Source organism: Schistocerca cancellata, chromosome 1, assembly GCF_023864275.1.
Source record: "Schistocerca cancellata isolate TAMUIC-IGC-003103 chromosome 1, iqSchCanc2.1, whole genome shotgun sequence".
In the NCBI taxonomy this organism is placed as follows: domain Eukaryota; kingdom Metazoa; phylum Arthropoda; class Insecta; order Orthoptera; family Acrididae; genus Schistocerca; species Schistocerca cancellata.
Window position 1 is genome coordinate 194,594,988 of NC_064626.1, and position 12,143 is coordinate 194,607,130.

At 46.9% G+C, this 12,143-nt stretch overlaps 20 non-coding genes across 20 annotated transcripts; all 20 read right to left on the reverse strand.

Annotated features, from left to right (window-relative positions):
* Positions 1 to 50: 50 nt before the first annotated feature.
* On the reverse strand, positions 51 to 122 carry Trnat-ugu (transfer RNA threonine (anticodon UGU)). Its single transcript has one exon. It is a non-coding gene; the product is annotated as a tRNA-Thr (tRNA).
* Positions 123 to 368: 246 nt separating this feature from the next.
* Positions 369 to 440, reverse strand: Trnat-ugu (transfer RNA threonine (anticodon UGU)). The gene has a single exon. It is a non-coding gene; the product is annotated as a tRNA-Thr (tRNA).
* A 246-nt stretch (positions 441 to 686) lies between these two features.
* Positions 687 to 758, reverse strand: Trnat-ugu (transfer RNA threonine (anticodon UGU)). The gene has a single exon. It is a non-coding gene; the product is annotated as a tRNA-Thr (tRNA).
* A 246-nt stretch (positions 759 to 1,004) lies between these two features.
* Positions 1,005 to 1,076, reverse strand: Trnat-ugu (transfer RNA threonine (anticodon UGU)). Its single transcript has one exon. It is a non-coding gene; the product is annotated as a tRNA-Thr (tRNA).
* Positions 1,077 to 1,322: 246 nt separating this feature from the next.
* Trnat-ugu (transfer RNA threonine (anticodon UGU)) lies at positions 1,323 to 1,394 on the reverse strand. Its single transcript has one exon. It is a non-coding gene; the product is annotated as a tRNA-Thr (tRNA).
* Positions 1,395 to 1,640: 246 nt separating this feature from the next.
* On the reverse strand, positions 1,641 to 1,712 carry Trnat-ugu (transfer RNA threonine (anticodon UGU)). The gene has a single exon. It is a non-coding gene; the product is annotated as a tRNA-Thr (tRNA).
* Positions 1,713 to 1,958: 246 nt separating this feature from the next.
* Trnat-ugu (transfer RNA threonine (anticodon UGU)) lies at positions 1,959 to 2,030 on the reverse strand. Its single transcript has one exon. It is a non-coding gene; the product is annotated as a tRNA-Thr (tRNA).
* Positions 2,031 to 2,276: 246 nt separating this feature from the next.
* On the reverse strand, positions 2,277 to 2,348 carry Trnat-ugu (transfer RNA threonine (anticodon UGU)). Its single transcript has one exon. It is a non-coding gene; the product is annotated as a tRNA-Thr (tRNA).
* Positions 2,349 to 2,594: 246 nt separating this feature from the next.
* Positions 2,595 to 2,666, reverse strand: Trnat-ugu (transfer RNA threonine (anticodon UGU)). The gene has a single exon. It is a non-coding gene; the product is annotated as a tRNA-Thr (tRNA).
* Positions 2,667 to 2,912: 246 nt separating this feature from the next.
* Positions 2,913 to 2,984, reverse strand: Trnat-ugu (transfer RNA threonine (anticodon UGU)). Its single transcript has one exon. It is a non-coding gene; the product is annotated as a tRNA-Thr (tRNA).
* A 246-nt stretch (positions 2,985 to 3,230) lies between these two features.
* On the reverse strand, positions 3,231 to 3,302 carry Trnat-ugu (transfer RNA threonine (anticodon UGU)). Its single transcript has one exon. It is a non-coding gene; the product is annotated as a tRNA-Thr (tRNA).
* A 246-nt stretch (positions 3,303 to 3,548) lies between these two features.
* Trnat-ugu (transfer RNA threonine (anticodon UGU)) lies at positions 3,549 to 3,620 on the reverse strand. Its single transcript has one exon. It is a non-coding gene; the product is annotated as a tRNA-Thr (tRNA).
* A 246-nt stretch (positions 3,621 to 3,866) lies between these two features.
* Positions 3,867 to 3,938, reverse strand: Trnat-ugu (transfer RNA threonine (anticodon UGU)). The gene has a single exon. It is a non-coding gene; the product is annotated as a tRNA-Thr (tRNA).
* A 246-nt stretch (positions 3,939 to 4,184) lies between these two features.
* Trnat-ugu (transfer RNA threonine (anticodon UGU)) lies at positions 4,185 to 4,256 on the reverse strand. The gene has a single exon. It is a non-coding gene; the product is annotated as a tRNA-Thr (tRNA).
* Positions 4,257 to 4,502: 246 nt separating this feature from the next.
* On the reverse strand, positions 4,503 to 4,574 carry Trnat-ugu (transfer RNA threonine (anticodon UGU)). Its single transcript has one exon. It is a non-coding gene; the product is annotated as a tRNA-Thr (tRNA).
* Positions 4,575 to 4,820: 246 nt separating this feature from the next.
* Trnat-ugu (transfer RNA threonine (anticodon UGU)) lies at positions 4,821 to 4,892 on the reverse strand. The gene has a single exon. It is a non-coding gene; the product is annotated as a tRNA-Thr (tRNA).
* Positions 4,893 to 5,138: 246 nt separating this feature from the next.
* Trnat-ugu (transfer RNA threonine (anticodon UGU)) lies at positions 5,139 to 5,210 on the reverse strand. The gene has a single exon. It is a non-coding gene; the product is annotated as a tRNA-Thr (tRNA).
* Positions 5,211 to 5,456: 246 nt separating this feature from the next.
* On the reverse strand, positions 5,457 to 5,528 carry Trnat-ugu (transfer RNA threonine (anticodon UGU)). The gene has a single exon. It is a non-coding gene; the product is annotated as a tRNA-Thr (tRNA).
* Positions 5,529 to 5,774: 246 nt separating this feature from the next.
* Positions 5,775 to 5,846, reverse strand: Trnat-ugu (transfer RNA threonine (anticodon UGU)). The gene has a single exon. It is a non-coding gene; the product is annotated as a tRNA-Thr (tRNA).
* Positions 5,847 to 11,813: 5,967 nt separating this feature from the next.
* Positions 11,814 to 11,885, reverse strand: Trnat-ugu (transfer RNA threonine (anticodon UGU)). Its single transcript has one exon. It is a non-coding gene; the product is annotated as a tRNA-Thr (tRNA).
* Positions 11,886 to 12,143: the final 258 nt, after the last annotated feature.

Below are 12,143 nucleotides of genomic sequence, written 5' to 3' on the forward strand. Positions count from 1 at the left end.
TTTTGAAATTTTCGGTTCAAAGCATTACATTGGCCCATTTAAAATTGTGCTGCCCCCTGTGAGAATCGAACTCACGACCCCTCGTTTACAAGACCAGTGCTCTGCCACTGAGCTAAGGAGGCTGTTGCAGTGTACACTTCTTGCAGTCGTCACAGCGCTCGCGAAAAATACATTCCAGAGCTTAGAAAATGCGTACGAATATCTACTCTGCCACAACAATTCGCTACCACTGAGGTCCACGGCGATGGCTGACGGGGTGTTGCTGTCTTTCGTCTATCATCATCTGTTATCTTGGCTCTGGCCCGAAAAGACACGCTATTTTGAAATTTTCGGTTCAAAGCATTACATTGGCCCATTTAAAATTGTGCTGCCCCCTGTGAGAATCGAACTCACGACCCCTCGTTTACAAGACCAGTGCTCTGCCCCTGAGCTAAGGAGGCTGTTGCAGTGTACACTTCTTGCAGTCGTCACAGCGCCCGCGAAAAATACATTCCAGAGCTTAGAAAATGCGTACGAATATCTACTCTGCCACAACAATTCGCTACCACTGAGGTCCACGGCGATGGCTGACGGGGTGTTGCTGTCTTTCGTCTATCTTCATCTGTTATCTTGGCTCTGGCCCGAAAAGACACGCTATTTTGAAATTTTCGGTTCAAAGCATTACATTGGCCCATTTAAAATTGTGCTGCCCCCTGTGAGAATCGAACTCACGACCCCTGGTTTACAAGACCAGTGCTCTGCCCCTGAGCTAAGGAGGCTGTTGCAGTGTACACTTCTTGCAGTCGTCACAGCGCTCGCGAAAAATACATTCCAGAGCTTAGAAAATGCGTACGAATATCTACTCTGCCACAACAATTCGCTACCACTGAGGTCCACGGCGATGGCTGACGGGGTGTTGCTGTCTTTCGTCTATCATCATCTGTTATCTTGGCTCTGGCCCGAAAAGACACGCTATTTTGAAATTTTCGGTTCAAAGCATTACATTGGCCCATTTAAAATTGTGCTGCCCCCTGTGAGAATCGAACTCACGACCCCTCGTTTACAAGACCAGTGCTCTGCCCCTGAGCTAAGGAGGCTGTTGCAGTGTACACTTCTTGCAGTCGTCACAGCGCTCGCGAAAAATACATTCCAGAGCTTAGAAAATGCGTACGAATATCTACTCTGCCACAACAATTCGCTACCACTGAGGTCCACGGCGATGGCTGACGGGGTGTTGCTGTCTTTCGTCTATCATCATCTGTTATCTTGGCTCTGGCCCGAAAAGACACGCTATTTTGAAATTTTCGGTTCAAAGCATTACATTGGCCCATTTAAAATTGTGCTGCCCCCTGTGAGAATCGAACTCACGACCCCTGGTTTACAAGACCAGTGCTCTGCCCCTGAGCTAAGGAGGCTGTTGCAGTGTACACTTCTTGCAGTCGTCACAGTGCTCGCGAAAAATACATTCCAGAGCTTAGAAAATGCGTACGAATATCTACTCTGCCACAACAATTCGCTACCACTGAGGTCCACGGCGATGGCTGACGGGGTGTTGCTGTCTTTCGTCTATCATCATCTGTTATCTTGGCTCTGGCCCGAAAAGACACGCTATTTTGAAATTTTCGGTTCAAAGCATTACATTGGCCCATTTAAAATTGTGCTGCCCCCTGTGAGAATCGAACTCACGACCCCTGGTTTACAAGACCAGTGCTCTGCCCCTGAGCTAAGGAGGCTGTTGCAGTGTTCACTTCTTGCAGTCGTCACAGCGCTCGCGAAAAATACATTCCAGAGCTTAGAAAATGCGTACGAATATCTACTCTGCCACAACAATTCGCTACCACTGAGGTCCACGGCGATGGCTGACGGGGTGTTGCTGTCTTTCGTCTATCATCATCTGTTATCTTGGCTCTGGCCCGAAAAGACACGCTATTTTGAAATTTTCGGTTCAAAGCATTACATTGGCCCATTTAAAATTGTGCTGCCCCCTGTGAGAATCGAACTCACGACCCCTGGTTTACAAGACCAGTGCTCTGCCCCTGAGCTAAGGAGGCTGTTGCAGTGTACGCTTCTTGCAGTCGTCACAGCGCTCGCGAAAAATACATTCCAGAGCTTAGAAAATGCGTACGAATATCTACTCTGCCACAACAATTCGCTACCACTGAGGTCCACGGCGATGGCTGACGGGGTGTTGCTGTCTTTCGTCTATCATCATCTGTTATCTTGGCTCTGGCCCGAAAAGACACGCTATTTTGAAATTTTCGGTTCAAAGCATTACATTGGCCCATTTAAAATTGTGCTGCCCCCTGTGAGAATCGAACTCACGACCCCTGGTTTACAAGACCAGTGCTCTGCCCCTGAGCTAAGGAGGCTGTTGCAGTGTGCACTTCTTGCAGTCGTCACAGCGCTCGCGAAAAATACATTCCAGAGCTTAGAAAATGCGTACGAATATCTACTCTGCCACAACAATTCGCTACCACTGAGGTCCACGGCGATGGCTGACGGGGTGTTGCTGTCTTTCGTCTATCATCATCTGTTATCTTGGCTCTGGCCCGAAAAGACACGCTATTTTGAAATTTTCGGTTCAAAGCATTACATTGGCCCATTTAAAATTGTGCTGCCCCCTGTGAGAATCGAACTCACGACCCCTGGTTTACAAGACCAGTGCTCTGCCCCTGAGCTAAGGAGGCTGTTGCAGTGTACACTTCTTGCAGTCGTTACAGCGCTCGCGAAAAATACATTCCAGAGCTTAGAAAATGCGTACGAATATCTACTCTGCCACAACAATTCGCTACCACTGAGGTCCACGGCGATGGCTGACGGGGTGTTGCTGTCTTTCGTCTATCATCATCTGTTATCTTGGCTCTGGCCCGAAAAGACACGCTATTTTGAAATTTTCGGTTCAAAGCATTACATTGGCCCATTTAAAATTGTGCTGCCCCCTGTGAGAATCGAACTCACGACCCCTGGTTTACAAGACCAGTGCTCTGCCCCTGAGCTAAGGAGGCTGTTGCAGTGTACACTTCTTGCAGTCGTCACAGCGCTCGCGAAAAATACATTCCAGAGCTTAGAAAATGCGTACGAATATCTACTCTGCCACAACAATTCGCTACCACTGAGGTCCACGGCGATGGCTGACGGGGTGTTGCTGTCTTTCGTCTATCATCATCTGTTATCTTGGCTCTGGACCGAAAAGACACGCTATTTTGAAATTTTCGGTTCAAAGCATTACATTGGCCCATTTAAAATTGTGCTGCCCCCTGTGAGAATCGAACTCACGACCCCTCGTTTACAAGACCAGTGCTCTGCCCCTGAGCTAAGGAGGCTGTTGCAGTGTACACTTCTTGCAGTCGTCACAGCGCTCGCGAAAAATACATTCCAGAGCTTAGAAAATGCGTACGAATATCTACTCTGCCACAACAATTCGCTACCACTGAGGTCCACGGCGATGGCTGACGGGGTGTTGCAGTCTTTCGTCTATCATCATCTGTTATCTTGGCTCTGGCCCGAAAAGACACGCTATTTTGAAATTTTCGGTTCAAAGCATTACATTGGCCCATTTAAAATTGTGCTGCCCCCTGTGAGAATCGAACTCACGACCCCTGGTTTACAAGACCAGTGCTCTGCCCCTGAGCTAAGGAGGCTGTTGCAGTGTACACTTCTTGCAGTCGTCACAGTCCTCGCGAAAAATACATTCCAGAGCTTAGAAAATGCGTACGAATATCTACTCTGCCACAACAATTCGCTACCACTGAGGTCCACGGCGATGGCTGACGGGGTGTTGCTGTCTTTCGTCTATCATCATCTGTTATCTTGGCTCTGGCCCGAAAAGACACGCTATTTTGAAATTTTCGGTTCAAAGCATTACATTGGCCCATTTAAAATTGTGCTGCCCCCTGTGAGAATCGAACTCACGACCCCTGGTTTACAAGACCAGTGCTCTGCCCCTGAGCTAAGGAGGCTGTTGCAGTGTACACTTCTTGCAGTCGTCACAGCGCTCGCGAAAAATACATTCCAGAGCTTAGAAAATGCGTACGAATATCTACTCTGCCACAACAATTCGCTACCACTGAGGTCCACGGCGATGGCTGACGGGGTGTTGCTGTCTTTCGTCTATCATCATCTGTTATCTTGGCTCTGGCCCGAAAAGACACGCTATTTTGAAATTTTCGGTTCAAAGCATTACATTGGCCCATTTAAAATTGTGCTGCCCCCTGTGAGAATCGAACTCACGACCCCTGGTTTACAAGACCAGTGCTCTGCCCCTGAGCTAAGGAGGCTGTTGCAGTGTACACTTCTTGCAGTCGTCACAGCGCTCGCGAAAAATACATTCCAGAGCTTAGAAAATGCGTACGAATATCTACTCTGCCACAACAATTCGCTACCACTGAGGTCCACGGCGATGGCTGACGGGGTGTTGCTGTCTTTCGTCTATCATCATCTGTTATCTTGGCTCTGGCCCGAAAAGACACGCTATTTTGAAATTTTCGGTTCAAAGCATTACATTGGCCCATTTGAAATTGTGCTGCCCCCTGTGAGAATCGAACTCACGACCCCTCGTTTACAAGACCAGTGCTCTGCCCCTGAGCTAAGGAGGCTGTTGCAGTGTACACTTCTTGCAGTCGTCACAGCGCTCGCGAAAAATACATTCCAGAGCTTAGAAAATGCGTACGAATATCTACTCTGCCACAACAATTCGCTACCACCGAGGTCCACGGCGATGGCTGACGGGGTGTTGCTGTCTTTCGTCTATCATCATCTGTTATCTTGGCTCTGGCCCGAAAAGACACGCTATTTTGAAATTTTCGGTTCAAAGCATTACATTGGCCCATTTAAAATTGTGCTGCCCCCTGTGAGAATCGAACTCACGACCCCTGGTTTACAAGACCAGTGCTCTGCCCCTGAGCTAAGGAGGCTGTTGCAGTGTACACTTCTTGCAGTCGTCACAGCGCTCGCGAAAAATACATTCCAGAGCTTAGAAAATGCGTACGAATATCTACTCTGCCACAACAATTCGCTACCACTGAGGTCCACGGCGATGGCTGACGGGGTGTTGCTGTCTTTCGTCTATCATCATCTGTTATCTTGGCTCTGGCCCGAAAAGACACGCTATTTTGAAATTTTCGGTTCAAAGCATTACATTGGCCCATTTAAAATTGTGCTGCCCCCTGTGAGAATCGAACTCACGACCCCTGGTTCACAAGACCAGTGCTCTGCCCCTGAGCTAAGGAGGCTGTTGCAGTGTACACTTCTTGCAGTCGTCACAGCGCTCGCGAAAAATACATTCCAGAGCTTAGAAAATGCGTACGAATATCTACTCTGCCACAACAATTCGCTACCACTGAGGTCCACGGCGATGGCTGACGGGGTGTTGCTGTCTTTCGTCTATCATCATCTGTTATCTTGGCTCTGGCCCGAAAAGACACGCTATTTTGAAATTTTCGGTTCAAAGCATTACATTGGCCCATTTAAAATTGTGCTGCCCCCTGTGAGAATCGAACTCACGACCCCTGGTTCACAAGACCAGTGCTCTGCCCCTGAGCTAAGGAGGCTGTTGCAGTGTACACTTCTTGCAGTCGTCACAGCGCTCGCGAAAAATACATTCCAGAGCTTAGAAAATGCGTACGAATATCTACTCTGCCACAACAATTCGCTACCACTGAGGTCCACGGCGATGGCTGACGGGGTGTTGCTGTCTTTCGTCTATCATCATCTGTTATCTTGGCTCTGGCCCGAAAAGACACGCTATTTTGAAATTTTCGGTTCAAAGCATTACATTGGCCCATTTAAAATTGTGCTGCCCCCTGTGAGAATCGAACTCACGACCCCTGGTTTACAAGACCAGTGCTCTGCCCCTGAGCTAAGGAGGCTGTTGCAGTGTACACTTCTTGCAGTCGTCACAGCGCTCGCGAAAAATACATTCCAGAGCTTAGAAAATGCGTACGAATATCTACTCTGCCACAACAATTCGCTACCACTGAGGTCCACGGCGATGGCTGACGGGGTGTTGCTGTCTTTCGTCTATCATCATCTGTTATCTTGGCTCTGGCCCGAAAAGACACGCTATTTTGAAATTTTCGGTTCAAAGCATTACATTGGCCCATTTAAAATTGTGCTGCCCCCTGTGAGAATCGAACTCACGACCCCTGGTTTACAAGACCAGTGCTCTGCCCTTTTTTTTTTTTTTTTTTTATATTTTTTTTTTTCTTGAACCCTGGACCCTTAGGTTAAAAGCCTAATGCTCTACCGACTTTTTTTTTTTTTTATTTTTTTTCCTTCTTCGGCGAGCTTCAATGCTAAAATGAAATGAAATGCTCCTTTGCACGTAATTGTATCCATACCAAACGTGGTGAGAAAAATAATCCACGCCATCCAAATTAACGCATTCTGTGTCGTTGGATGGGTGTACAAAATGAGATAAACATGATCCGTTGAAATTTGTTGAGAAAGAAAGAAAAATTAAGTGGTAAACTGAGATACGTTGACTTCTTTGGTACACACACAATACATGACACTGAAATCAGTCTACAGTCACAGTCTATCATTCAACACATCATCCAATTCCTTCCTTTTGAAAGAGTATTTGTAACATATTTCCAAAATGCTTGTTTTGGTTCCGTTGCGTCCGGTGCTTGTAATATTCCTCCGTGATGTAGCACTTGTAGTCCTCAATGGTGTCCATGGTCGGTGTGTGGATGACAAAGTGAACAAAATTACCATACAGCCACATTATGGTATTATGTTTCTGACGCGGAAAATACATTGTGTCCGGGGCAGATAGCTCGGTGGTAGTGATGAATCTACCATCACTGCGCGTGAGGAATGCGACCTGCTGCTTAATGTGGTTCCATATGGTATTGTATCCTTGGCAAGTAAACCTGTGAACTGTCGTGTCAACATATCACACAACGGCGACACAAGGGAGTATCATGAAGTCCTATAGCATGTAGTCTCGCATTGTTTGCGATGATATCGTTAACCACTTGATACCATGTCGACCGTACTGACATTGGTAAGACTTTATTATGAATATTCTTCCACACAGTATTCCAATCTTTGGATGGGTATTTATGCTCGATTCGATTCCTGACTGAAGTAGCAGCTGACGTGGCGGTGCGGCTGGGTGGCAGATGTATGCTCTCTTTGTAACTGACCTCAGTGAAGTAAAGTCTGACGTGGTTCAGCTTGTAATTAATAGGAGCCACGTTGACAGGAGCATCTAAACTCTTAGGTTCAGTCAGATGAAATAGTTTCGTTGTAATACTGTCAGGGTACTTACGGAGATATTCGCGAGTACGCTTGATAAATAATGTCACTGTCTTTTGGCGAATATCTGTGAGTCCGAGGCCACCTGCTCCCGGAGGTAAGGTCACTGTACGAGCTGCCACTTTAAAAATACAGCCTCGCCATAACAGCTGACAAACGGCCCTCGTGATATTTTTTGCGATGCCCAAGGGAATAGGAAGACATTGCCCTAGATAAACCGCTTTTGACAGGATCACACAGTTAATGAGTTGTACCCTTTGCATTAAATTAAGGTCCCTATTTCGATGCTCTATTAATGAGCCTCTGATGGTGGTAAGCATGTTCTTCCAATTAACTGAAGCCATCCTGAGCGGGCAGCTAGAGAATGTGACACCGAGAGATTTATGTTGGTTCGTGGACGTGATCCAATCGAAGTCTGCGTTCGCAAAACCATTCAGGCTGAGCATAGAGCTTTTCGTGTTATTCACAGCAGCACCAGTAGCACCACAATAAAGTTGTAAGGCGGCCTTAAGAGCTTGAACATCGTCGTCACTCCGAACTATGGCGCCTAAATCATCGGCATACACATTGGTGACTTTCTTTACCGACATAATGGTGATCCCTTCCAAGTTAACGTTTAAATGTCGGACAAGAGGTTCCAGAGCTATGACATAGAGGAGCATGGAGAGTGGGCTTCCTTGCGGGAATCCGCGACAAATATTTATGGCTCTCGTGCATTGACCGTTGACAAGTATTTTGGCTGTCATCCCAGTAATCATACCTTGCAAAGACCGCAAGCACCGACCCCCAAAACCCAGGGCCGACATTGTTTTAAAAAGATAACGATGATCAATCCGGTCAAAAGCATTCGCAAAATCAATAAAGCATAGAGCACCTTTAACTTTGGCTGCTGAAAAAATTGAAATAATATCACGATATTCACTGACTGTTTTGAGGATACTTCTATGCGGAAGGGCCGTTTGGTCCTGCACAATGACACGTTGTAGTACTGCAGTCAGTCGCAATTTCAGTGCACGGGCAGCAATTTTGTAGTCTCCATTTAATAAACATATTGGTCGCAGACGACGGACATCCTTTGTTCCGCGCCCCTTGGGTACCATCACAAAGACACCCTCTTTAAACTCCGAAGGTATGGAGACACCATTGATGACTTCATTGATGATGGTGGTGAACGTATCGCCGATAACATTCCAAAACCTGTAGTAAAATTCGACCGGTAAACCATCCGGCCCAGGCGTCTTGTTGACCGGAGAGGTTTTAACGATATCCAAAACGTCATCACTAGAAAATATTTCCAACATCGCCCTATTCTCGTCATCAGTAACAATCGAGTCTGTGCCGTGAAGTAACGTCGCTACAGACTGGTCATTGACTTCAGGTGCAGTATATAAGCTCGTAAAAAAGCGATGGATTTCGTTAATGATGTCACGTTGGTCATGGAGCACCTCGTTATTCGCATCGCGCAGGGTGTCGATAAAACTATTCCTTCTATTCTTGGCATGCCGAAGGAGATGATACAAAGAGGCAGTTTCGTCTGCGACAGTTGAATGTGATCTGGACTTCACCTTCAGACCATCAAGTTGCTTACGTTTCAGGTGGGTTAAAATCGCCTTAATTTTCTTTATTTGCGTGAAGTGTTCAGCAGACAAAACTGGACGATCATACAGTTCTCGCAAACAGGTATAATAAAATTCGATAGTGTCTTTCCGAAGTTGAGCCCGTTCCTTGCCATAGGCGATCAAAGTCGTCCGCAGTTTCCTTTTAGCGTAGTTGGTCCACCAGTCAATGGTGGAAACGTATCTGGGTCTCGCTCTGAGGCACATATTCCAGGTCACTTGGATGGATTCAGTTAAGTCTGTGTCGTTAAGGAGACTGACATTCAATTTCCAAAGCCCGCGTCCCCAATAGGTCTTTTGCCGGACGAGATGTACGCTACAACGAACTCCACAGTGATCAGAAAAACTGGTGGGAATCGTGTCTATGGAAGATGCACACGGCCTTAAACTATCGGATAAATAAATTCTGTCAATTCTACTGGCAGACAAGTTCGTCATATATGTAAACTTCACAGTCGTGGGGTGAAATAATTCCCATGCATCTGTAAGACGTAAGGCTGTGACGCAATCTTTCAGTGCTTGAGAGAAATTAAAGTTCGGTTTTTGATCTTTTGCCGTCAGTACACAGTTCCAGTCGCCAGCTATGATGATATTTTCTGAATCGTCGTTTAATAAGTGCACCATTTCACCAGTGAAAAATTTTGTCCTGGCCGCTCGGGAGCTGCTTCCAGAGGGGGCATAGACATTAACAACCGTCGTATTAAAGATTTTACAAGCGATTCCGCGACCGGATTCTAGAAGACACACAGGCACTGCGGGTATACCATGTTTCACCAATATAGCCGTACCACATTCATTTTCGAAAGCGACATTCATAATTTCAGTAAACCCCGGGAAATGAAATTCACTGACCATAACCTCCTGCAAGAGAGCAATATCGGTATCCGAATTATACAGGAAATCTTTCAAAGCCGCCAATTTTAGTGGACTCCTGATCCTGTTAACATTCAAAGTCATGATATTGTAAGTCTGTGACGTTCTCTGTAATCGTCGTTCCATTTAAGAAGATAAAACAAACGGACACACCAACATAAAAACCAGTCTAACGTTCAACAAAAGCTTCCTGTTGTTATCAGTGGACAAATGAGGAATTTCAATTTAGCGGAGCGACCCAGGGTGCCCTGCAAGGAGACTTTCATCAACGGATATGCTATCAATGATCATGGGCAATGTGTCAACTGATGTCGTTGCTCGGGGTACAGAGTCATCTGCCTTGTCCGTCGCCCAGTCCATCCCAGGGGAAGGCCGATCCGTGCTACAGTCACGAGATGGCCGTCTGGGGGGACCATCATTGGGAGCCGGCAAGCCTTCAGTACACTCCATGCCTCCACTAGACCCGTGGGGTACAGGGTTTCTATCATCTTCTCTATCTGGACTATATGTTGAACTATCTGAAATATCCTTAGTTTCCTCGTGGCCATCATTACTTTGGTCACTGTCCATCTTCGTAATCTGACGCAACTTTTCCCTGGTTTTTGGGACCTCGTGCGCCGCCGCCGGATGGGCAATCCGCCTCTTCTTGTTTTTTCGCGATCTAGGAGATGAAGTGACCATATCTGGCTCGTCGTCCGGTGGGGAGTGAGGCAGAGAAGCTCCTACAGTGACTGAGTATTCCAACTCCTGGAGCGCTTTCTCATCAGTTCGACGCTGGGGAGAATCAGTCGAAACCTGTGGGTTAACCGGTCCTTCGTTTCGTATCCGGGGTAGGGCAGGTTCACTCTGGTCAGAAAACGTGGAATCGTGAGGGGGAACTGCTTGTGAGACATTTTCGGTACTCCCCGCTTGGACGACACTTGTCGCAACGGAAGGGGACTGTGGAGCGCTGACAGCCGCTGCCGCATACGAGAGCGGTATGTTTACAACGCCAGGCGAGCGCGTGACGCTGTCTCCGGGTGGCAACTGCGCGATCCGACGTCGCGAACACTCGGCGCGAATGTGCTCCGTCGAGTTACAAATAGAACAAGTTCGGGGCTGTCCATCATAAATTACCAAAGCACGATACCCGGATACACTGATGAAGGACGGGATGTGCTTCATCAAATCAATGCGAACCTGCCTCACGCCATTCAGGACAGGCAACGGATAATCAGTCCCCCACTTTTCTTCATGAATAGAAAGGACACGTCCGTATGCACGTAAAACGTCGCACACATGATCACAAGGGATTTCGAACGGAAGTTCAAATATCCGTACTGTACGCAAACCAAGGCCACCAAAAGAGACCTGTACTTCGGTAACACTCCCATCAGAACGTGTAAATCTCATGACACCCCCACTTTCTTCAACGATACGACTACAGAGATCAGAATCCTTCAATTTAACAAATCCGACTGTAGCAATTTGCGACAAATGTATTCCAGTGATTGCATCGGAAGGAATCTTGACTTGTTCAATCACAAAATATTGAAATTCCAGGGCAGACGGTTTAACACATCCACGTTCAAAAGTAAACTTAAGAGTATCACGTCGAGAAATCAAAGCCATCTTCAAAGTGGAACCATTACGCAAACACCCACACGAACACCCAGACAGCACAACTTGAAGGTATTGATAACGCAAAGAAAAACCTACTAATAACAAGATAAACAACAGAATATGGCGTCACAAGCAGCAGAAAACTTGCCTTGCCCTGAGCAGTGACGGAGCACAGCGTATACACGTCCGCTCTCCACGACGGCTCAAGCCGGAATGCCCCTGAGCTAAGGAGGCTGTTGCAGTGTACACTTCTTGCAGTCGTCACAGCGCTCGCGAAAAATACATTCCAGAGCTTAGAAAATGCGTACGAATATCTACTCTGCCACAACAATTCGCTACCACTGAGGTCCACGGCGATGGCTGACGGGGTGTTGCTGTCTTTCGTCTATCATCATCTGTTATCTTGGCTCTGGCCCGAAAAGACACGCTATTTTGAAATTTTCGGTTCAAAGCATTACATTGGCCCATTTAAAATTGTGCTGCCCCCTGTGAGAATCGAACTCACGACCCCTCGTTTACAAGACCAGTGCTCTGCCCCTGAGCTAAGGAGGCTGTTGCAGTGTACACTTCTTGCAGTCGTCACAGCGCTCGCGAAAAATACATTCCAGAGCTTAGAAAATGCGTACGAATATCTACTCTGCCACAACAATTCGCTACCACTGAGGTCCACGGCGATGGCTGACGGGGTGTTGCTGTCTTTCGTCTATCATCATCTGTTATCTTGGCTCTGGCCCGAAAAGACACGCTATTTTGAAATTTTCGGTTCAAAGCATTACATTGGCCCATTTAAAATTGTGCTGCCCCCTGTGA